The sequence below is a fragment of the Macrobrachium rosenbergii genome, chromosome 45 (assembly GCF_040412425.1).
Source record: "Macrobrachium rosenbergii isolate ZJJX-2024 chromosome 45, ASM4041242v1, whole genome shotgun sequence".
NCBI classification, from domain to species: domain Eukaryota; kingdom Metazoa; phylum Arthropoda; class Malacostraca; order Decapoda; family Palaemonidae; genus Macrobrachium; species Macrobrachium rosenbergii.
This window is the reverse complement of record NC_089785.1, coordinates 19,978,106-19,992,706: the sequence shown is the minus strand read 5'-3', so window position 1 is coordinate 19,992,706 and position 14,601 is coordinate 19,978,106. Positions and strand designations below refer to the sequence as shown.

The 14,601-nt window shown below is 36.7% G+C and overlaps 1 protein-coding gene across 1 annotated transcript in view; it reads left to right on the top strand.

Moving 5' to 3' along the window:
• The window catches only part of Hk (Hyperkinetic), a 489,203-nt gene that overhangs the window by 57,466 nt on the left and 417,136 nt on the right, over positions 1-14,601 (top strand). The window lies entirely within an intron of this gene.

Here is a 14,601-nt window from a genome sequence, read left to right as displayed (position 1 = left end):
CCACATTTAGCAAATTATATAGAAAAAAAATGCTGAAATATCGATGGAGAAGTTACAGCCACTTATGAATCACGAGAATCTCTCAACCTGGAAGAGTTCTCACAGATCCACATTATCGGCTGGATCTAACCGGATCTGATCCTGGTGCGAGCAGTTTGACAATGGAGCAGAGGTGGCGATGACGATGTTGTTTTCACAGATTTCTGTTTTTTTTTCTTGATGTCTTCAGGAATGATTCCATTTGATTTATATGTTTTTATTTTCCTCAGAAATGATTTGATATCGGCGTTTGAAATCTTTCAGCGAAAATTTTCTTATTTTACAAAGTTTATTCAAGTGTGGTTTTTCGTGCGCCACGAATTTTGATTTTCGTGGGTTATTTACTACTACTACTACTACTACTACTACTACTACTACTACTACTACTAATAATAATAATAATAATAATAATAATAATAATAATAATAATAATAATAATAATAATAATAATAATAATTTTGAGGAAAACATTTATGCCAATTTTTTCCTGCAGTTTGAAACTGTGGAATAAAATGATACCATTCGTAAATTCAGCATTGTTTTATATATATATACACACATATATATACACACACACACACACACACACACACACATATATATATATATATATATATATATATATATATATATATATATATATAGTAGTACAATAGCGGTTTGTGCTTATTTGCAAATGTAAATTCTTATAATTCACGCCACTCTGTCATTCATTTGTTTGCATAAACAAAGTCCACTCACACTAATTAACATGTTTTGCATCATTAATTTATGATAACCACCTTTGCAATGTACATAGTAATTTCTTACCTGGATATATCTTTATATATATATATATATATATATATATATATATATATATATATATATATATATATATATATATATATATATATATATAAAACTTGCTGTAAGAGTGCGAGAGTTATTATCCAATTAGCGGCGTTAATGACCCGTCCCTTGCTTAAAATAAAAGGCAATTAGCGCTTGTTAATGAGCCAATTAATTAAGCGAATGGCTCTCGGCTACTCGTCCCTCGGCGCCCAGGTCCAGGTGCGAACAGGGGTCTTTTGTGATGTCATGATGTTTTGAAGGATTGCCCTGGCTCTGGGATTCACTCCTTTCGTCTGTACTCCCGTGGGGGCCAGTGGTGAAATTGACGCGTTACTGAGGTCGTCCTTTCCCTCTCTCTCTCTCTGTTGCTATGGTTTGGAATTCGCTCCTTTTTTTCTGTGTTCCCAGATATGTATATATTATATATAGATATTATTTATATATAAATATATGTAAGTATATATATGTATATATATATATATATATATATATACATTATATATATTTTATATTTATGTTGTTTTTAGCACTTCACTAACGTGCTTCCTGGGATCGAACCCGGGCAGGGAGAAAAATCCATCGTGCCTCTGTTGACCTAAGCATTGCATTTGTACTTGGCAGATAGTCAGCTGTGGAGAAAAGCGAAGGACTCATATCTGTATTCTTTCTCCCTAAGAATAATAGGGATAGAGATAAATAGATAGCTTTGTCTGTTAGGCATTAGCCACGAGAGAGAGAGAGAGAGAGAGAGAGAGAGAGAGAGAGAGAGAGAGAGAGAGAGAGAGAGAGAGAGAGAGAGTGCCTTCATATCAACAGGTATAGCGTGTTGATTAAAAGTGAATCACATTAGCTAAGCTGTCTCGTCTGGCCGCAGTGTCCCACTGGAGTTATTTTTGGTTGGGTTGCAAGGGAGGACCGCCCCCCTCGCCCCCTAAACACCCCCTCCCCACCCCTCCGGGTCTGGGAGGCGTGGCTGTTACCCTGTGTGTGTGCGTAGTTCACTAGGCATTGCTACTTATAATACTATTAAAATACCACTACAGATACTACTACAGATACTACTACTACTGCTACTACTACTACAAATACTGCTCCTACTACTGGTTTGATTGTTGTTGCTACTAGAGGTCCATTGAAATATATTTAGTGGAAAATCCATCACGTCACTTTTTATAATTTATTTTTTTATTTAATGTTATTTTCACTCTTCTGAGAATTTGTGAAGATTCTTCTCCTTCTTCGTCTTATTATTATTATTATTATTATTATTATTATTATTATTATTATTATTATTATTATTATTATTATTATTGGTTTCTTTAACTTCACCCATTTTTCTGTACTGTTGTTGTTATTATTGTGTTTTTCTTTTACCGTTCTTTTGTTGTTGTTATAAGTATAGTGATTGTAGTTGGTAGTTGTGTCTCTTTCTTCACGTTATTACAATCAACACCAGTAATCTTTTTTTTTTTTTTGTGGATATGATTATTAATGTGTTTGGTTGTTTTTCTTAATTCTCAGATGTTGCTGCGGTTTTATTGAACAACAACTATTTATTATTATTATTATTATTATTATTATTATTATTATTATTATTATTATTATTATTATTATTATTTCTTTACTTCTATTGTGCGATCTGTAAATTTGCAGCCAATTTTAACCATCAACAGGTTAACCCATGTGGGACTTTTATGTTGTTAAGGCATTCTTGCTTAAAAGAGAGAGAGAGAGAGAGAGAGAGAGAGAGAGAGAGAGAGAGAGAGAGAGAGAGAGAGAGAGAAGGTTTGTTTGCTCAGTAAACCAGCCTAAGGTTAAAAAAAAAACGGTTAAAATTAGTAACTGATATCTCATCTCTCTCTCTCTCTCTCTCTCTCTCTCTCTCTCTCTCTCTCTCTCTCTCTCTTAGAGCTTTCACCTCTGGACCCTACTTCTGACCCAAAGCGCGTAGCTTCGAGTTCTTTGGGTGATGGCAAATTGCCTTGTCAAATGTTTTTACTGCATTCATAAACCTGAGAAGAATCCATTTCATGTTCATGCCTCTGTATAGAGGGATTATTATTAGTATTATTATTATTATTATTATTATTATTATTATTATTATTATTATTATTATTAGGTAATCTTGCCTGGAAACAATTCATGAAGGGAACCTCCTCTTTGGGAATTTGAACCACTGACGTTTGAATTACAGAGAAGACTATTTTTATTCCCTCTGTAGCTAAGTGGACGTAATATTGGCACGGTAAGTCACAGGTCAGTGGTTGAGATCCCCATAAAGGTTTGTCTCGTCTATTTCCAGGCAAGATTGCTCTGTGCATAATGCATACTTCCTCTCATTGCCTTTGGGGATGTGAATTAAATATACATGCTCGCTGCTGGAGGACGTAGGTAGGCAGCAGAGCCATAGATGTGGGTACAGTAAGTCCGCTGTTATTCCAAAATTATGCTGTAGTGGAGGTCCTTTAAATATACTCAGAGTGAAGGTCCTTTGAATATACTCAGAGTGAAGGTCCTTTAAATATACTCAGAGTGAAGGTCATTTAAATATACTCAGAGTGAAGGTTCTTTAAATATACTCAGAGTGAAGGCCCTTTAAATAACCAAAGTGTGAAGGTCCTTTAAATATACTCAGAGTGAAGGTCCTTTAAATATCTTCAGTGTGAAGGTCCTTTAAATATCATCAGTGTGAAGGTCCTTTAAATATCTCAGAGTGAATGTCCTTTAAATATACTCAGAGTATATTTAAAGGACCTTGGCTGTTGTAAGCCTGGTTCCATTCTTGTTATGCCAGAGACGAGTGTTGTCTCTTTATGGTCATTAATATTATTTTTGTCATATATTTAATGACGTCGCAAAGTTTCTTCTCTTTGATGGTATTAGTTTTTAGTTTTCTGTAAAGGAAAACGATTGTGCCGGCTTTGTCTGCCCGTCCGCACTTTTTCTGCCCGCCCTCAGATCTTAAAAACTACTGAGGCTAAAGGGCTGCAAATTGGTACGTTGATCATCCACCCTCCAGTCATCAAACATTCCAAATTGCAGTCCTCTAGCCTCCTCAGTACTTTTGATTTTATTTAAGGTTAAATTTAGCCACATTTGTGCTTCTGGCAGCGATATAGGATAGGCAACCACCGGGCCGTGGTTAAAGTTTCATGGGCCGCGGCTCATACAGCATTATACCGAGACCACCGAAAGATAGATCTGTTTTCAGTGGCCTTGATTATACGCTGTAGCGGCTGTACAAAAAACTCGATTGCGCCGTAGAAACTTCGACGCATTTTCTACTTCCGAATTTGTCAGTGACTGCAGTCTTGCCTCTCTCGAAAGCCACCCTGTTATTTCTCTCTCTCTCTCTCTCTCTCTCTCTCTCTCTCTCTCTCTCTCTCTCTCTCTCTGTCGTGCTTCCTCTGGTTACCACTTTCCCTTCGCTAGCACATATCCCGAGATCGATCCCAGAAGGGTGTAAGCGATTTAGATCTGATTCCTCATATCAATCATTGGGATTGTGTTAACCTAAGCAACGAATCATATACTCGGTAGTTAGATGACTGTGGTTGTTCATAGGCAGGTTGGAGATGGTCGTGGGGCTAGCAACCTCATCCCAGAATACTTGCTAAGACCCAGAAGCTTTTAAGATATTTAGGACATTCCGGAGCCACCTTCTTTAATGGGAACCCCTTTCGTTCCTTTTACTGTACCTCCGTTCATATTCTATTTCTTTTACCGTACTGTCCACCCTCTTCTAAGAATTGATTCATAGTGCGCCTTTCAAACCTTTTACTGTCAATTTCTCTTTCAGCGCTGAATGACCTCATAGGTCCCAGTGCTTGGCCTTTTTGCCTAAATTCTGTATTCAGTTCAATTCAGTTAATCAAACCTTCTACCTAAGAAAAACGAAGTCGCCCCAAGTCGGACTTTGTGGTGGTGGGGAGGGGGAGGAGAACTGACCCAGGAGAGGGGAAAGGGGTGGGGGGGGGCGAATCCTAACCCCTTTACCCCCACTTCTACCCGTCCTCCACTTTCTCAGTTTGAACTATTATACCTTTGGCAGAAGGACCCTGTCCTGTATTTCCGATGTGGATGCGAATAGAAGGAGATCGAGAATGTGCCGTAAGAGAAACGCGGGGGCGGTGGCGGCGGGGGTGGGGGCGTAGGGGGGGGGTTGTGGCGGGTTTGCGGAGGCGATCGAGAATGTGTCTTGGGGAAGCGAGTATCGAGATCGCTGCCGCTGTGCGCCACTGTCGAGTCCTGGTCTAGAGTCTCTATAGACTGTGGGGTGGCTTGTTATAATTGAGTGTCAGTGGTATTTTTATCGCTTTTCCTGTTCGTTACTTACATTTTTATCTATTTATTTATTAATTTGTTCATTTATTTTATCTTTTCTGATAACTGATCTCTTCTTCGCGTATTTCCTATTACTTCCTCTAAATTGTTTCTAATGAACACCATAATATTCTTGGAAGCTTGTATTTCAAGGTAATGACCCCTTTTGTGGGCTTGTTCCATGTGAATAGGGATCATCTTCTGAATAACAGTAATCATTGTCATTTCGTTGTATCTTTCTTATTATTATTCTCAGTCGAGGGCCGTTTTACCACAAAAAACCAAAAAGGGGTTCTCTGGAAATATTAAGACAACAGGCACTGCGTTACTGCCTCATGCATTACTACCTGATGAGCCCATTAGTTTCTCAGTGAATTCCTCTGAAGAATATATACCTGAGTGGCTTCACCAGTAGCTCTTCGGCTCTCTTTACTTGCCATTTAGGAATGCTGCACTATTCCCCCTCCGTCTTGCACGTGCTTCTTGCATTTATTGGATGTTCAGTTAATAGGTCCTTGGAATTTCTGTCTGTCTCAGAGACTCAACATTGACATGCAAGATTTTATTGTGGACACTATCTGTGGAGTTGCAATTCTTGTTCTAATACTCTTTCTGGTGTCATTTCAAACCCGAATACTTATACTTTATTTTGCTATGTTCATGAAAAACAAAACGAGGAACCTAAGGTTCCAAATGGCAATTTGAAAACCGTCAAAAATGACTCCTCAGCGCATGAAAACTGGAGTTAGATGACATGTCATAATTAAAACTAATGATTAAAGGACCCTAAAGTCAGATATTTAGGGCACAAAGTCTCCTCAGCACTCATTAAGTCTGTACATCCTTCCCTCTCAAATGATATCTGGATTATACGTTCTTATCAGCAGCCTAGTTTCTTGACGTGACCAAACCATTCTGAACATTTTTTTTTATTGTACTCATTTTTCTTCTGTTCCAGAACATCTGCAGTGCTACTACTGCCTTCCTCGCTTTATCGGCGTCATGAAGGACACAAATATTTACTTTTGATATTCATATGTACAGCATTAAGTGATATTATGGCTAATGATTTAAAACAAGAAGTACGTTATTTAGAAAATGTTTTAAAAACTATTTAATTAAAGATAATCCGTAGAAGAATTCAAGTTCGACTGGTTATTAGTCCCGAACTTCTGAGTTTAAGCCTTACGTGTCATTATTAAGCAAAAAAATCCATTAATTGTAAATAGTTCCATAAACTATTTAAGCTCAGTAGGTGTTGTAGTTCCTGAGTTACAAGTGTGGCTTTCTGCACATGCACACACACGTGTATGTATATATATATATATATATATATATATATATATATATATATATATATATATATATATATATATATATATATATATATATATAAAATGTGTGTGTGAATGTGTATATATATGTATATATTTGTATGTATACATATTATATATAAATATATATATGTATATATATTTTATATGTAGATAAACCGGCCCCGTTCATATGTCACATATTGTATAAATGGTTTACGCAAGAGGCCTCAGGATTGCCACGCCGTCGGCCTACTCGTAAAAAGATTCGTGAAAGGACCGCTTAATTTTGCCATAAAGTTGTCCCGGCGTAACTCCCGGATAAACATGGCATTGATGGAAAGGGAGAGTATTCATATGCAAATAAGGAGTGATTTTGCCATGTCTGGGTATTGCGGGCATTCTTTATACATCCTTTCGTTGTTGTTGTCCTAGAGAGAGAGAGAGAGAGAGAGAGAGAGAGAGAGAGAGAGAGAGAGAGAGAGAGAGAGAGTTTTAAATGGGACAGAGAGAACATAATTTATCAAGTCATTCTTCGAGTTTTCTCAGTCGTATCAGGCGCTTAGCCTCGTCTCTCTCTCTCTCTCTCTCTCTCTCTCTCTCTCTCTCTCTCTCTCTCTCTCTCTCACTCTTAATTTGTTATTGATATATGACTTTGTGTTTCTCCCACGCCAATTACTTTTCTAAATGAAGCTAAGCCTTTGACAATAAAGGTAATGATGAGTATTTTTACTTATATAATGTATACAATCTCATGGGACAAGCTGGAAATCCGCCAATTGTTCTTAAGTTCCTTAAGATATAACGCCGTTAATATTTGTTCCTCAGTAAGATAGACAATGAAGCCTGAAGTAACAGCTGGGACGACTAACTAACACTTCAGGTCAGTATCTGAAAGACCCCGTAGGGGGGTTATGCCGTCAGTGCACCTCACGCTGTGTGCTGTAGGCATCACTTAAGGTTCTTTGCGGCGTCCCTTCGGCCCCTAGCTGCAACCCCTTTCATTCCTCTTGCTGTACCTCCGTTCATATTCTCTTTCTTTGTCTGGCTTTCCACCCACTCCTAACAATTGTTTCATAATTCAACTGCGAGGTTTTCCTCCTGTTACACCTTTCAAACCTCTCTCTCTCTCAATTTCCCTTTCAGTGCTGAGTGACCTCATAGGTCCCAGAGCTTGGCCTCTGGCCTAAATTTTATGTTCCGTATGTTCCAGTATCTGAAAGGATTCATGTAAAAGAAGGCCATTAAGGGGTTGGGGTCAGTAATGACTAAAAATGGAAGATAGAAAATTTTCCTGCATCTGAAAAGGAACACACAACAGTAACGCTGAACCAAAGCTTTCAGATTCTAGCTGAGGAAGTGTAGGGGATAGTTTAGATGCTACAGGAATTGACCCATATATTTCGGGTAGAATGAATGGTAGCAATTCCTCAAAACTATGATATTTTTTTTCCCAAAGGCTGGGTTTGTAAACAGGCTTTTGAAATATTAGCCATGGTCTCTGTGACTATAGTTTTTAGCCTTTTAAATGTTTTCATTTATTGTTTTTTCTAAATATTTTATAAGAGACTCAAGAAATTTTTGCATTATATATTAATAAGAATGCACTCTTCAAGATTGATCCTCCTCAAATGCCGTGAAGAGTGATAATATCTATACATTTTACAATCCTAAGAGTGCCATAGTCTACCATAAGTGGCCTCCGTTTTCTGTAGAGAAGTGCCAATGAAAGAAAATGGCTGAGTGAGTTATACAAGAACGGGGATACTATACAAGATTAAAGCATCATATTTTACAATTGAGATTTGGGCCAGGGGACTTTATTCCCAAAGCATTCGTGGGTTAAAGGCTTAGCAATACCCTTCTCAGGCCCATGAATACTCACGATCCATTAGAAAGGCAATTACTCTTGATTAGTATAATATCAGATAGATATTATAGTTAATGAGATATTATAGTTAATGGAATATATAGTACGTCTTCGAGTTTCTTCGAGAGAAAGAATAGTGAGTGACTGTGAATGGGGGCATGTGAGAAAGGTTGACAAACAGATGAATAGAGAGAGAGAGTGAGAGAGAGAGAGAGAGAGAGTGAGTGAGTGCGGAGATTACTCTTTTGAAAAAGTCATTCGGCGAGAGAGAGAGAGAGAGAGAGAGAGAGAGAGAGAGAGAGAGAGAGAGAGAGAGAGAGAGGACATGTCATAAATCTTAGAGCAAAGAGACGCTTTTGGGTGTGTGGCGAGGACAGAGAGAGAGAGAGAGAGAGAGAGACTGCAAGGAGGAAAGGGGCCCCTCTCGAAGTGTTCCTGCGGCACTAGTGAGGAAAAGGGGGTGGGGGCGGGTGTTTGGGACGGGTGGGGGGAGGAGGAGGAGGATAAGAAGTCAGAACGTAAAAGGTTTATTAAAGATGTTGGGAACTCGAAGCTATATAAGGCTTAGTCGATCCTTTATTTATCTTTTTTATTTTATTTTTTTTTACCCAGCGGTTCTGGATTTCTTTTTATGAAGTGGGTTTTATTCTATTTATATTTTGGACTTCTTTTATTTGATGGCAATTAGTGGTGGGTCTTTTTCTTTCCTGGTGGTATTTATATCACATTTTGAATCAGTGGTTTTGCCTTTTTATCCATTGGTATTTTTTCATTTTTAATACATTTTTCATCGGTGGGTTTTATTTAGTGGCGATGTTTCAGTCAGTGGTCTAGACTTGTGTATTTTTCATATATTGGCTTTTTATCTTTTTTCTCAGCGGAGAAATTCGATTCATCCAGTGGTTTTCCTGAATTTTCATCAGTGGTCTGAAATTTTTTTTTATCCAGTGTTATTACTCATCAAATTGAATCAGTTGTGTGGGGATTTACTTTCACTTTTGTTTTGTTCGTTTTAGTAGACGTTTTATTTGTATAATGACATTGTTTTATCTTGAATTAGTGGTTGAGCTTTTCTTTATCCAGTGGGTATTTTTTTTCTACATTTTGTAGTCTGGACATTCTTCCTTCAGTGATATTTTTTTCTACTGTTGAATACGTAGTTTAGCTTTTTCTTCAATGGTTTATTATTTTGTTCTTTCTTCAGTGATTTATTGTTTTTCCCCTGAATCAATGGCCTGAGCCACTGAAGGTTTTGGTCAAGTGTTTGTTACTTGAATCAGTGGTAAGGACTTGTCTTTATTCAGTGGGTTTCCTTTATTTTGCATCAGTGAATTTTTTTTATACTGAATTAATCCGCGTTTTAGTCAGTTTATTCAGTGTTTTGTATTCTAAATAAATCGATATAGACTCTTTGTTTCATACCAGTGTGATACTGGTGTTCTTTTCTGGTATTGAATCAGTTCTAGTGCATCCTGGGTACTTTGTTCAGTGGGTATTTTTCCCGGGGTACTTTATTCAGTGGGTATTTTTCTGTCTTCAGTGGGTGGAATTGGACTTTATGTGTGTATATATATATATATATATATATATATATATATATGTATATCAAGACATGTATAACCTACCAAAACAAAGGTCCACTAACTCTTCAACTGTGTTGGATTCCAGACACATCTGTTCCTCATAATCCCCATTCTCTGGGACACCTGTGTCTCATCTGTCAATTACACGACCTTTCTTCTACACTTACTTTTATATTCCTCTTCAGTCTTCCAGCAAAGGACCACTGAAATCGAAAGGCCTGGCACCACTCCGTTGTTTCACTCTCTCCTTCGTGGCACTTGTCTTTATTTATAAAGACATGTGTGTATAAAATATGTATATATATAAAATATATAATATATATATATATATATATATATATATATATATATATATATATATATGTATATTTATATAGTAATATATAATACTTCCCTTTGTCTGTTTATGCATACGGATAAATTAACTGATAGTAAACTCGTATGGGAAGACTTTTAAACACTTAAGAGAACGTTGTAGGCGATTCTGATAAATCAATATACTATTTATTCCTTGAATATTTATTTCATCGAAACTACAACTTAAAGAGTCCGTAATCTTCGGAGACATTGTCATTTTTCTGCCTTTGAAATGTTAATAATGATGTCTAAACTATCGAATTGAGGGAAGCTTAGGTGGATGGCAACTCACCTAGAGGTATTTTGACTGAAGAAAAAAAAATTAAATTAAAATCAGTCCTGTCTGTATTTTATGTTATATTTCTGTAAAATAATAACCACAGATTAGCCTGTCAGTCTGTGTCATTGAGGGAAATGGTGCAGTGACTTAGGTGGACTTTTAGAGCTTTTGGTTTCATGTAACTTTTCTGATTTGTTCTCTCTCTCTCTCTCTCTCTCTCTCTCTCTCTCTCTCTCTCTCTCTCTCTCTCTCTCTCTCTCTCTCCGTCAAAATTACATCTCTTAGTGGGTAGCAAGGAGCTCAATAATTATAAAAATTAAAATAGACGACACGATGAATTGTCCCCCCACCTCTCTCTCTCTCTCTCTCTCTCTCTCTCTCTCTCTCTCTCTCTCTCTCTCTCTGTCGAAATGACATTTCTTAGTTTCTCTTCTTAAGTGAGTCACAAGGATCGCAGTCTATTCGCAATAACGTCGAGAGTTGCGTTCAGTTATACACTGAGAAGTCGACTCCTGAAAGGCCAGTTCCTCTTTGCGAGTGGGGCTCGGATTTAAAGTGCACAGCTCACTCCTCTCTCTCTCTCTCTCTCTCTCTCTCTCTCTCTCTCTCTCTCTCTCTCTCTCTCTCTAAGCCATTATAAATTACACTAATATCCCGGGAATTGAAAGTTATCAAAATAAATTTAACATTAAATTTCTCTCTCTCTCTCTCTCTCTCTCTCTCTCTCTCTCTCTCTCTCTCTCTCTCTCTCATTATAAATTACAATAACATCGAGAGAATTCAAAATTATAAACAAAAATTCAACATCTAAATTGCTCTCTCTCTCTCTCTCTCTCTCTCTCTCTCTCTCTCTCTCTCTCTCTCCCCTTCTAAAAGCCATTATAAATTACACTAACATCGAGAGAATTCAAAGTCATAAACAAAAATTCCACATCTAAATCGCCTCTCTCTCTCTCTCTCTCTCTCTCTCTCTCTCTCTCTCTCTCTCTCTCTCTCTCTCTCTCTCTCTAATCTAGCAGTCGCTTGGTCTGTCTGTATTGCGGGCTAAAACATAATGCAGTATTTTCTATGGGCTCTCTGGGGTAGTGTGGGATAGATGGCATTAAATCGGCATGGAAGTCTTCATAAAAAAAAAATTGTCCTCTTTAAGAGCTTAGGAAAAGCTGTCCGAGTGTGTGTTGGGAAATCTACATAATTTTTGGAGTTCCATGAATGTTTTTTGGTTTCTTTTTTTTATCTCGGATGACCGAGGACTTTGGGAGTACTGCAGTTGGTTGCCTTCCGATTTATGTCCGTGAACCTATCCTCTTGGAAATCACTGCGTCAAATGTAACCAAACTTGGTAAGAACTGTGTTTATAAAGTCCTTGCCAAGTGTTTTGAGTTTGGTGGAAATTGGTCCACAAACATTTTGACATTCCCCATTTTGGTCTTCTTGGAAATCACTGCGCCAAATGTAACCAAACTTGGTAAGAACTGTGTTTATAAAGTCCTTGCCAAGTGTTTTGAGTTTGGTGGAAATTGGTACACAAACATTTTGACACTCCCCGTTTTGGTCTTAGGAATCAGTGCACTAAGTGAAACCAAATTTGGTTGGAATGCTGTTGATAAAGTCCTTACCAAGTGTCTTTAGTTAGGTGGAAATTGGTCCACTGCACCAAATGTAACCAAACTTAGTTAGGATGATATTTATAAAGTCCTCACTAAGTGTTGTTACTTTGGTGGAAATTGGTCCACGAACTTTTTGACATTTCTCCAATTTGGTCTTCTCGCGAATCACTTCACCAAATATAACCAAATTGTGTAGGAATGCTATTGATAAAGCCATTACCAACTGTTGTTATTTGGTGGAAATTGGTCCACAAGCATTTCTCCATTTTAGTCCTCCTGTTAAGAATCACTGCACCAAATTCAACCAAACTTGGTAGGAGTGCAGTTGACAAAGTCCTTACCAAGTGTTAGCTTGATGGAAATTGGTCCACAAACATTTCCACATTTTCCAAGTTTAGTCTTCCTCCTGAGAATCACTTTACCAAATTTAGCCAAACTTGGTAGGAATGCTACTGATAAGGTACTGGTCTGCAAACATATGCCAACAGTGGGTTGTTATTGCTTGTGTCTTGCTGATCCATCAGCAAATTACACGATTAAGAAAAATGAGCATTCTGTAGGTAATTCATCATGAATTGGTCGTTATATCAGTGGTGTAAAACAAAATGAATTCTTTGTATTTCTTTTCAAATATTTTGTTTCATTATCTTCACTGGTTTTGACGGAGCTTTGCTTTTATGGTAATGTTGAAAATGTGGCGTATTGAATATTGATGTGTGTTTCGGTTTTTATATACTTTTTTCTTGTGAAACAGTGATACTCTATGGTTATTAAACTCCATGTTTTACCCTGCCATCATCCAACCCAGTTTCGACAGAGCAGAGATGTTAGTAATTATTATAACACTCTCTCTCTCTCTCTCTCTCTCTCTCTCTCTCTAAAAAAAAAAAAATATGTTGACCCCCTTCCACACTCTCAATAGAATTTCTACTTGTCTCTCATCAAATGATTTTATCAGTCCAACTTGCAGTTATATTAGTCATTATTATAATACTTCGGATCTCTCTCTCTCTCTCTCTCTCTCTCTCTCTCTCTCTCTCTCTCTCTCTCTCTCTCTCTCTCTCTTCTACACTCAATAGTTTGGGTGTTGTTCTTGAGAGCTAGGAAGGTGGTCACTCCTACCTTTTTGGTGTTGCCATTTTGTGTAGTACGGAGCTCAATCTTTCTTACAGGTATTGCTTTAGATCATGACCCTGAGATTTAGCATTATTTCTTTCTGTTACCAGTTTAAAAGCGTTATTTCTCACTGATATAAGTTTGAAAGCGTTAATTTTTCTTTTTATTAGTTTAGAAGCGTTATTGTTTTCTTTTCATAACTTTGAAGCGTTATTGTTTTCTTTTCATAACTTTGAAGCGTTATTTCTTTCTCTTATCACTTTGAAAGCGTTATTTCTATCCTTTATCAGTTTAAAAGCGTCATTTAATCTATTATCAGTATAAAAGCGTTTTTTCATCCTACTATCTAGTTCAAAAGCGTTATTTAATTCTATTAGCAGTTTAAAAGCGTTATTTCTTTCTTTTTTCTATTTAGGAGCGTTATTTCGTTGTACTATCTATTTAATAGCGTTATGCCTTTCTCTTATCTATTTAGAAGCGTTATTTCGTTGTACTATCTATTTAATAGCGTTATGCCTTTCTCTTATCTATTTAGAAGCGTTATTTCGTTGTACTATCTATTTAATAGCGTTATGCCATTCTCTTATCTATTTAGAAGCGTTATTTCTCTATTATCAACTTCAAAGCATTATTTCTTTCTCTTATCGATTTTGAAGCGTTATTTCTTTGTATTATCTATTTAATACCATTATGCCTTTCTAATATCTATTTAAAAGCGTTATTTCCTACTTTTATCAGCTTCAAAACGTTATTTCTTGATCTTTCCACGTCACAGATACAAGTTTCTGTCACGTTTGCTTTGAACACATTATACTCCATTTCCCTGAATACGACTGTCAAAGATAATTTGATTGAACTGCCATTTGTTACCTTTCTTATATTTATTTAATATTTTTTTTTAAGATTAGGTTGCTCGTCGTGGCCTACTTCCCTGGGGACCCACCAAAGGTGGATAAATGGACACGTTAGGAATATTATTTGTACCTTCAGATATCTTCACGTCCCATTTGTTGGCCCAGTAATGTCCAGCGTCTGCTGTTTATCGCCCTGGCTATTGTTGTAGCTACTGGGTATCTATATATTTTTCTCTCTTTCTTTCTATATATATATATATATATATATATATATATATATATATATATATATATATATATATATATATATATATATTTAGTTTGAATCTTTTGAATGTTATTAACACTTTTGATAAGATAATTTTTCAAATATGCATTCAATTACTCACCATTAACGGCTTATGAAAAACTAAACAGAGAGA